Source organism: Triticum aestivum, chromosome 7D (genome assembly GCF_018294505.1).
Source record: "Triticum aestivum cultivar Chinese Spring chromosome 7D, IWGSC CS RefSeq v2.1, whole genome shotgun sequence".
Lineage (NCBI taxonomy): Eukaryota > Viridiplantae > Streptophyta > Magnoliopsida > Poales > Poaceae > Triticum > Triticum aestivum.
In genome coordinates this window covers 28,014,861-28,025,466 of record NC_057814.1, presented here as the reverse complement: position 1 = coordinate 28,025,466, position 10,606 = coordinate 28,014,861, and positions in this window count along the sequence as shown.

Sequence of the window (10,606 nt, the reverse complement as noted above, 5' to 3'; positions counted from 1 at the left end):
AGGGTCGGAGGGAAAGGGTGGGAGGGAGGGAGGGATGGAGGGAGAGGGTGGGAGGGAGGGAGGGATGGAGGGAGAGGGTGGAAGAAGACATACCGGGGGCGACGGCGGCAGCGGGCGACGACAGCAGCAAGCGACGGCGGCGGAGCAAGGCAATGCGGGGGCGGCGCGGGGGGAGATGGAGAGGATGGGGAGAGTGTTGAGGGAGAGTGAGGCCGTGCGCGCAGAGAAGATAAGGTGGGATCAGCAGTAGCGCGGGGCACCAGCTCACGCTGCTGCTAGGCCATTTAGCTGTAGCGCGGGTCTGTAGCCCGCGCTGCTGCTAAGTTGGGCCGGTGAGCTGGGCCCGGGCTGGCCGCAGTAGCAGCGCATGTAATGGAGCCCGCGCTACTGCTAATTGCCTTAGCAGGAGCACGGGCTCATGACCAACCCTGCTACTACGGGTAGGCCCGGTGAGTGAGGAGGGGACTACTTAGCACCTCCGGGGGTCGCGAGCCGACGCTACTGCTAGGCACTTACCTGTAGCACTCGTACAGTAGCGTTGCACCATTAATTACCCCGCGCTACTATTAAGGTTTTACCTATAAGGTTTCTCCTAGTAGTGTATGAATAAATAATTTGAATTGCCAAAACGTCATATATTTAGGAATAGAGGGAGTATATGGTAATACAAGATAAAACTAGCCGCACAAATGTGCGAGCCCTATGGCCCACACCGCAAATTATTAATTTGACAAGTATGATTGTTTTGCACTATGTACACTTACTACTCGCTCCGTCTCGAATTACTTGTTGCAGAAATAGATGTATATAGCCGTATTTTTAGTTCTAGATACACTCATCTCTATCCTTTTTTGTGGCAAGAAATTCAGGACGGAGGGAGTATATATAAAATCAAGTCTAAGAATGATCATCCAGATATTGTGACAGACCACAGACATATCTTGGCAAATGCTACATGGATGATAGATTTTGCGTCATAAGTAACAATCCAATTATCAATATAGCTCATGAGTTGTACATGTTATTTGGTGTCATACTTGTGGCATGCTTCCCAAGTTTTTTCAGTGGTATTGAGCTCAATATATACCCTCTCATATTTCACCATATTCACTCATGTTTGCACTATCTAGCCCTCTCTTATTTAGCCAGGAATTTAAAATTCAAGTTCACGTACCAACCATCACATTGATGATCTAGGTATCATGTCTAGAATATAATTTTTGTTGTGTGATGCGACTGCAAGTTGAGATATTAGATGGAACTGAGATACCTTGGCAGTCGCGACCCACGAAAAGTTTCGTTACCTAGGTTTCTTGCCCCCAGGCTGGATGTTTTCGAGGGCCAACCCAATCTTTTAGAGTGAATTGCAGAAAACATCAACATTGAAGGCTAGGGTTGCAGAAACCACACTTTTACAGTTTTGTGCCAAAAATCACTAATTCTGAAGCTAATTTTTTTGCAAATAACACTAAGTGGCCTATTTGTCCGTTTTAATGACAATTATGACAGATAGGACCCACATTTGCTGACGTGGCCTACCAGTTCGCAATGGACGACGTTAGACCAGGCCTTTTTCCAAAAAGACTCCTCCCCTCCCAAACAATTCCCCTGCCCAGCCCGATCCAGATCGGATCGAGTATTCCCGCACTGGCGCACAAGACCGCCCTCGCCTCCTCTGACATCGTCGCCGGCGTGTCGCCGTTGGTGTACGGCGCACCGCCGCGGCCTGGACCAAGGTGGTCGCTGCCTCCTTCCTGTCGGGCGCCCTTGTCGTCGTATTCCCTGTCACCGTCGCGCGCATCGGGGTGGACGACAGCCTCCGCTGCATGGTCGCCGGCGACGTAGATCCGCCCTCCAGCGGCTGCCGGGGGTCCGTTCCACAGCGTCACCATAGCAGCAGCAGTCTCAGCTGCTGCACCATGGCGGCTACTCAGACGCGAGCCCAAACCTGGCGGGCGCGTCGTCGACCCACAGACAGCCACTGTCGAGTCGGGCAGCCCCGCCGCTGCATGTGCACGGCCTTGTCCAGCCGCTGGTCCACTTCACCACGCCGCCGCGTGCTCTGGCCGTCGCCTCGTCCAGCCGTTCGCCCACATCGCCGCACCTCCGGGCGTGCTCTGGCCGTCATCTCGTCCAGCAGCTCGTCTGTGGCGGAAGAAGGCAGGGTGGGCCGGCGCCGGCGGAGGAAGATGGGAGGGCGTCGGGGCGGCGCCGGCAAGGGAAGATGGAGGCAGGAGTCGAGCGCTCGGGCTGGTTGCCGCGAGGAAGATGGGAGGGGCTGATTGCTTTCTTGCATTTTGAAGAAGGGTGTCCTTGTAAAATTACAGGGACTGTTTTGCAAATCTATACAAATCCCTGTCTAACGTTGTCTATCGTGAACCGTTATGCCACGTCAGCAAATGTGGGCTCCACCTGTCATAATCGCGCTCAAAACGGCCTAAGCCACCGACTAGTGTTTTTTGCAAAAAATTAGCCTCGGAATTAGTGATTTTTGGCACAAAACCGTAGAAGTGTGATTTCTGCAACCCTAGCCTTCAATGTCGATGTTTTTTGCAATTCACTCCAACCTTTTATTATGTTTAACATGCTGGACAGTGTACCTGGGTGGACAGCCACCATTGCTCTTTGCGATGATGACTTACACGCCCAAGGTCCACCAAATTGCCCATTGGCCACTATTACCCGGAGCTACTACCTCCGTACGCAAAGGACACCGCAAGATCACACGAATAGCTGTACAACCTAGTTCCATTGGGTAAACTTGCCATCAGACGCGCATTTAGGACTTTGGCGCACGTCACACCACGCGAGTGGCGGACCTTAGATCCGTGCTGTCACCTTAATAGTCGTGTTCTGCGAAGGGCAGTGCTTTGATAAGCTCAACACAAGACTCAAGAATTAGTGGGATAGACTAGGAGCAATCCACATGCTCCATGATATGGACAGACCGTGTTAAACACACACATTCATGAAAAAAATCTTTGCATTGCACTGCATTATGTGTGATCCTAGTATGCTTTTTAATCGAAAATCCGGTGTGTGTGTGTGTGTGTATAAACTGAATTTGAAGCCTTTTTTTGTAGAAGAATTTGATAATTTCAATGATATCCAACTCGGCAACTCGCCCGAGAAACAAGACTTTGGCCGGTATGGAGTTGACCACTCTAGTTGGCTGGCCCCGTAGTTCAGCAAATAGATCGGGTGCCCAGCGTTTGCAAGTCTTAACCACGTAAAGATTAAGCAGGCCCAAATAGTGAGGCAAGTTGGGCAACTGTTATCTTACTGTCATACTTCTTCTTTTTTCTTTGCGAGTGACCTATTCATCTTCAACCATGGCAGTGCAACGAACACCAGAAATAACAAAAACTACATCCAGATCTGTAGACCACCTAGCGACGACTACAAGTACTGAAGCGAGCCGAAGGCGCGTCGCCTTCATTGTCCCTCCCTCGCCGGAACCGGGCAAAACTTGCTATAGTAGACAGTTGGGAAGTCGTCGTGCTAAGGCCCCATAGGACCAGCGCTGTAAAACAACAACCGCTGCCGATGAAGAGTAGTATAGATCGAAAGGATCCAACCTGAAAACACATGAACGTAGACGAACTACGACCATATCCGAGTAAATCAACCAAGGACTGATCCGCCGGAGACACACCTCCACACACCCAACGATGATGCTAGACACACCATTGCAACGGGGGTTAAGCGGGGAGAACCTTATTCCATCTTCAGGGAGTCGCCACCGTCTCGTCTTCCTGAGTAGGTAGTGTCATACTTCTTGCATCACATGGATCACCATACTGAGCACCACCATCACTAAAAAAGGAGAGAGGCACGAGAACAATACACATTGTCGCTATAGTACTATGCATATTTATATGACCATTAAACTGAGATAATCACATTAGTTATAACTTCTATTTAAATAGATAGGTTCATCTTTTTTTGAGGGAAGTACAAGTTGTATTCACCCAATTTCTATGGTAGAGAGGGAAAAACCGGCGCATATATTGCCGCACTCCTGTGAATTGTTGCACTTGAGATTTTTTTTATGGTGGTGTGAAACTGTGCGAATGTGAAATTTTGTAGTATGGGAAACATGTTGGATTTATAATGCAAAGAAGAACATATGTAGTATGTAACACCGGATACTTTATTGGAAGAAGAAAATAAATACGATAAACAAACATGATGATTTGAGGTGGCAATACTCATGTCCAACATTTTATAGATCAATGCAAAACCAAACAGAACATTGGCTAACTAATGATGGCCGGAACGGAGCAAAATAGTAGAATGATGAACGTGCAGGATGGTGGTGAAGACTCGTCGGAGTAAGGTGGCATGCGGGTCTATGGGCTGGTGGGGGAGCAGAAGGTGCGGTGGTGGAGAGTGGGGGCGAAAGTGCGTAATGGTTCCGGCCGCCAGTTGAAAGGGCGAGACAAATAGTTAGGGCTAGGGTGCATGGGGATGAGTGAGAGTGACATTGAGTAAGGGTGTGTAGAGTGGCCTTATCTTAACAATGCTACATACGATAACTGGTGAAGTGGAAGAGTGCGAAAGAAAGAAAGGCATGATTAAGCTAATTGCTGATCTCTTAATAAGAAATAGAAGCCTATGTCTTGTACCAGATGTCTTCTGTTATTCACAAATTTTCTAGTTGAATTTTAATCACCCATATTTTAAGATCATGCAATTATTAATTGTTAGAGATAATACATCGTGTAGCATGTTATTTCCGCTTCTCTAGAAGACTTGAATACATAACTGAGGACCGCCTTATCAACCATTGTACATGTCCTTAAGAGAACGATATCGATACTTAAGATATTTTCTACGTGGAAAGCTAGCATTTGCCATGGCTTTCCTAGAAACACATGACCTATAGACCATATAGGCCATGGTTTTTCATACTAGTCAAATGGAAAAAATATATTAAAAATGAGTTCGATAGTACATGGATGATATTATGCTATAATGCTTTCAATAGTGATTTTTTTAAAAAGAGATCATCCAGATAGTGTGTCGACCACATGAAAAAAATCATGGTACATGCTACACGGATGGATGGATAGATTTGGATGAAAAAAGTCCGATAAATAATACAGCTCATTAGTTGTACATGTTACTTGGTGTGTCATACTCACTACATGATTGCCAAGTTCTTCGGTGGTGTTGGGCTCAATCTTCTTCTATTTACTAATTGGAGGCACCATACGAACTCCCATGTTAATCCACATCATTAAGAATAATTTAACCGTTTGATCTATGTAATTGATTTATCTTGACCTTACAATTTACGTTACATGACTTTTGCCCAAAAAAGACAAACTGACACAACCTACACGTATGTAATGACTTGAAGGAAAAAAAACTCCCAGAAACCCCGTAAATAATACTCCAAAATGAATCATCACGTACATAATTCTGAAAAAAAATATATACTCTCCTAATAAGCCACGTACATAGTTCCCCACGTTTCCAACTCATCCCCGTGTGCAAGCCCTCCTTTTTTTCTAGGGGATAAGCCCTCCTCCTAGAGTCCTACCAAACGCATATGCTTATTCTACTTTGCCTCCTCCTAGACTTCCCTTGAGTCCTCTCAACCCACGGTCTTCCACGGGTTCCGCCAACGTTCCGTCGAGACCTCCCGTCCCAGAACTTCCATGGCCTACTCCGTCGGGAGCGTCACACCCAGCCTCAAACTGGAGAATCTGCAGTTTTTGTCATGGCAGTAGCGACAAAGCCAGCGTAAGTTCCTTGCCGACGATCTACAGATCGAATCAGTGTCATCAGGTGTTCCCTGCGGCCGCTCTTCCTCATCCTCCGACTCTCCCATCATCTTCTATTTGAGGCGCTGATCTCCCCTGAATCCCTTGAACAGGAAAAGGAAATAAAAGATTAAAAAAGAAATCTCATATGCGAGCAGTTTCGATCCGGCAGACTGCAGCCATGTTGTTCCTCATAGATGAGATAAGCTGCGTGTTTATACTAAGCAACTCCCTACTTAAGTGGCAATCATGGACCATCCAGTAGCATTGGCTGGACTCTAATAATGATAGACAGACAGCCCCCACGGTAAGTGCTCATAGTCTTCAGATGTCCAAGCACTAGTAGAAAAATGGTCAAATGTCAAGCACATTAGTGCCGGTTTGCTTTTGAGCCGGCACTAATGTGTGCATTAGTGCCGGTTCCAACGGCTAGCCACCCGCTTTCATTAGTACCGGTTCGTGGCCGACCTTTAGCACCGGTTCGTGCCACGGACCGGTATTAAAGTGAGTGGTGGCAGGATGTTGTCAGTCCGGGGCCCCTCCAGCACCTTTAGTATCGGTTCATGGCACGAACCGGTGCTAAAGGTCGTCCTACATAAACCCTTCGTCCACCCGAGCTCGCTCTGTTCTTCCCCTTTCCCCTCTCCTCTCTGTTCTTCCCCTCTTCCTCTCGAACTTATCACACATTTTGCCCAAAATTTGTCAAGATTTGAAGGCCCCCATCCATTCAAATGATCACAAAGGTTAGCAACTTTGTCCTTTCATCTCTCATTGCTAGATTAGCTCTTGCAATGCTTTGTATAGTGATTAATTTATGAGTTTAGTAATTTGGTAGAAAATATATGTGCTAGTATTTGATTTATATGCAATTTGTGGTCAAAATTAACACTTAGTTTGCATATGTAGGTGTGGTTTACTTAGTGCCTTCTAAATCTCCGTCGTAACCACAGTCGATCGCCGGCACCGTTCCGTCGCCGGCACCACCTTGTGGTGAGCCTCTTGTTCATGAATGTTTTACATTACCAAATTGATGTTTGTGTGATTTGGATATATAGTTACTCGTATAATTATCTTACCCGTACGTTGTTTGATATACATAGTGCCATGGTTTTGATATCCGTCCCCGTCGGCCCTCGTCCTTGTTATGATTCGGATGTGGTATATTCTCTTTTAAAACTAGTTGTTGCATTTCGTGTTTATGACAAATTATGCCCATCAAGTTGACATAGATATTTTTGTCTAGGAGGTTTGTGAACCGAAAATTCCAACCGACCCTATTGTCGAGAGGTTAAATTTAGTTGAAAGAGAAAACAAGTATTTGAAAGAAAAATTGAAAAGAATTTGAGGGGGATAAGATGGAATTGGAGTTGCATGTTGCCGATGTCGTCGATGATCACAAGATCAAGATGGAGAAAATGCGCTTGAAGATTAGAAAGATTAGAAAATATGCCATTGATAGTGAGGCTTGGTATCATTATGCTGTTGGATCAATTGTTACCTTAGTTGCGATCTTGATCGCATTTGTTGTTGCATTTAAATTCTTTAGTTAGAGAGTTATTTGTTTGTTGCATTTAAGTCTTGTATGAACTTTATGTATGAACTTGTATTAATTTGGTCTATTCGGTGTTGTGTAATGAAGATGAGCCGACAATGGATGTACGATGACCGATGCTCTCCCGAGTTCATTAATGGCGTGCAAACTTTTCTGCTTGCGGCTGAGGCAAACAAGCGGGCGGATGGTTTTATGCCTTGTCCATGTTTAGTCTGTAAGAATGATCACAATTACTCTACATCAAGAACCATTCACATCCACCTGTTTAAGTCCGGTTTCATGCCCCACTATAATGTTTGGACCAAGCACGGAGAAAGAGGGGTTATGATGGAAGACAATGAAGAAGAAGAAGAGGACGACGACAGCTATCCTGGCCATGGGTTCCCTGAATACGATGATACAACAATGGGGGAAGAAGCTGAGCTGGCAATGCGGGAAGAAGCTGAAGAAAAGGCATCAGATGAGCCCGCTGATGATCTAGGTCGGGCCATTGCCGATGCAAAGAGAAACTGCGCAAGTGATTTGGAGAAGAAGAAGTTGCAGCGCATGTTAGAGGATCACAAGAAATTGTTGTACCCGAATTGCGAAGCTGACAAGAAAAAGTTGGGCACCACACTGGAATTGCTGCAATGGAAGGCAGAGAATGGTGTATCTGACAAGGGATTTGGAAAGTTGCTGGTAATGATAAAGAATATGCTTCCAAAGGACAACGAATTGCCCGAGAGTACGTACGAAGCAAAGAAGGTTGTCTGCCCTCTAGGGTTAGAGGTGCAGAAGATACATGCATGCCCTAATGACTGCATCCTCTACCGTGGTGAGTACGAGGATTTGAACACTTGCCCGGTATGCGGTGCATTGCGCTATAAGATCAGGCGCGATGACCCTGGTGATGTCGAGGGCGAGCGCCCCAGGAAGAAGATTCCTGCCAAGGTGATGTGGTATGCTCCTATAATACCACGGTTGAAACGTTTGTTCCAAAACAAAGAGCATGCCAAGGCGATGCGATGGCACAGAGAAGACCGTAAGAAAGACGGAAAGTTGAGAGTATCCGCTGACGGGTCGCAGTGGAGAAAAATTGAGAGAAAGTACGGGAAGGAGTTTGCAGATGACGCAAGGAACGTGTGGTTTGGTCTAAGCGCAGATGGCAATCCTTTTGGGGAGCAGAGCAGCAACCATAGCACCTGGCCTATGACTCTATGTTTGTATAACCTTCCTCCTTCGTTGTGCATGAAGCGGAAGTTCATTATGATGCCCGTGCTCATCCAAGACCCTAAGCAACCCGGCAACGACATTGATGTGTACCTAAGGCCATTAGTTGAAGAACTCTTACAGCTGTGGAATGGAACAGGTGTACGTGCGTGGGATGAGCACATGGGGGAAGAATTTGACCTAAAGGCCTTGCTGTTCGTGACCATCAATGATTGGCCTGCTCTCAGTAACCTTTCAGGACAGACAAACAAGGGATACCGCGCATGCACGCACTGTTTGGATGATACCGACAGTATATATTTGGACAATTGTAGGAAGAATGTGTACCTGGGACATCGTCGATTTCTTCCGAGCAGGCATCCCGTAAAAAAGAAAGGCAAGCATTTCAAAGGTGAGGCGGATCACCGGACGAAGCCTCGCCACCGTACTAGTGCTGATGTACATGATATGGTCAAGGATTTGAAGGTAGTCTTTGGAAAGGGTCCTGGCGGACAACCTGTTCCGAATGACGCTGACGGACGCGCACCCATGTGGAAGAAGAAATCTATATTTTGGGACCTGCCCTATTGGAAAGACCTAGAGGTCCGCTCTGCAATCGACGTGATGCACGTGACGAAGAATCTTTGCGTGACCCTGCTTGGCTTCTTGGGCATGTATGGGAAGACAAAAGATACACCTGAGGCACGGGAGGACCAGCAACGTATGCATGGAAAAGACGACATACATCAGAGTCATGCCAGCTACGCTCTTACCAAAGAAGAGAAGGAAATCTTCTTTGAATGCCTGCTCAGTATTAAGGTACCGTCTGGCTTCTCGTCGAATATAAAGGGAATAATAAACATGGCAGAGAAAAAGTTCCAGAACCTAAAGTCTCATGACTGCCACGTGATTATGACGCAACTGTTTCCGGTTGCATTGAGGGGGCTTCTACCGGATAACGTTCGATTAGCCATTGTGAAGCTATGTGTATTCCTTAATGCAATCTCTCAGAAGGTAATCGATCCAGAAATCATACCAAGGTTAGAGAATGATTTGGTGCAATGTCTTGTCAGTTTCGAGTTGGTGTTCCCACCATCCTTCTTCAACATCATGACGCACGTCCTAGTTCACCTATGCGAAGAGATTAACGTTTTGGGTCCTGTATTTCTACACAATATGTTCCCCTTTGAGAGGTTCATGGGAGTCTTAAAGAAATATGTTCATAACCGTGCTAGGCCAGAAGGAAGCATCTCCAAGGGCCAGGAAAATGAGGAGGTCATTGAGTTTTGTATTGACTTTATTCCTGACCTTAAGCCGATTGGTGTTCCTGAATCGCGGCATAAGGGCAGACTGGATGGAAAAGGCACGCTAGGAGGGAATCAAAAAATATGTATGGACGGACATTCTCGCACTGAAGCACACTACACAGTTATACAGAATTCCGCCTTGGTGGCTCCGTATATGGACGAACACAAGAATTTTCTACGCTCCAAACACCCGGAGCGGTCTGATGACTGGATTACACGTGAACAAACCAGGAGTTTCGCCGGCTGGTTGCAGACACGTACCATGCATGACGCCTCTATTGATGATGACCTGTACTCGCTGTCCTAGTTACCATCTTCGAATATAATGACTTTCAAAGGGTACGAGATAAATGGTAATACATTTTACACGATCGCCCAAGATAAGAAGAGCACCAACCAAAACAGTGGTGTCTGCTTTGATGCAACAACCAAGACGGGAAAGGAAACATATTATAGTTACATAGAGGAGATATGGGAACTTGACTATGGGCGTGGTTTGAAGGTCCCTTTGTTTCGGTGCAAATGGGTCAATATGACACGAGGCGGGGTAACGGAAGACCTGCAGTATGGAATGACAACAGTGGATCTCAACAATCTTGCGTATGCAGACGAACCATTCGTCCTAGCTAATGATGTGGCACATGTTTTCTATGTGAAGGATATGTCTACCAAGCCCAGAAAAAAAAAATATAAGGAAGCGAATGCATCATACGATGAGCCAAAGCGCCACATAGTTCTTTCTGGGAAGAGAAACATCGTGGGAGTGGATGACAAGACAGACATGTCAG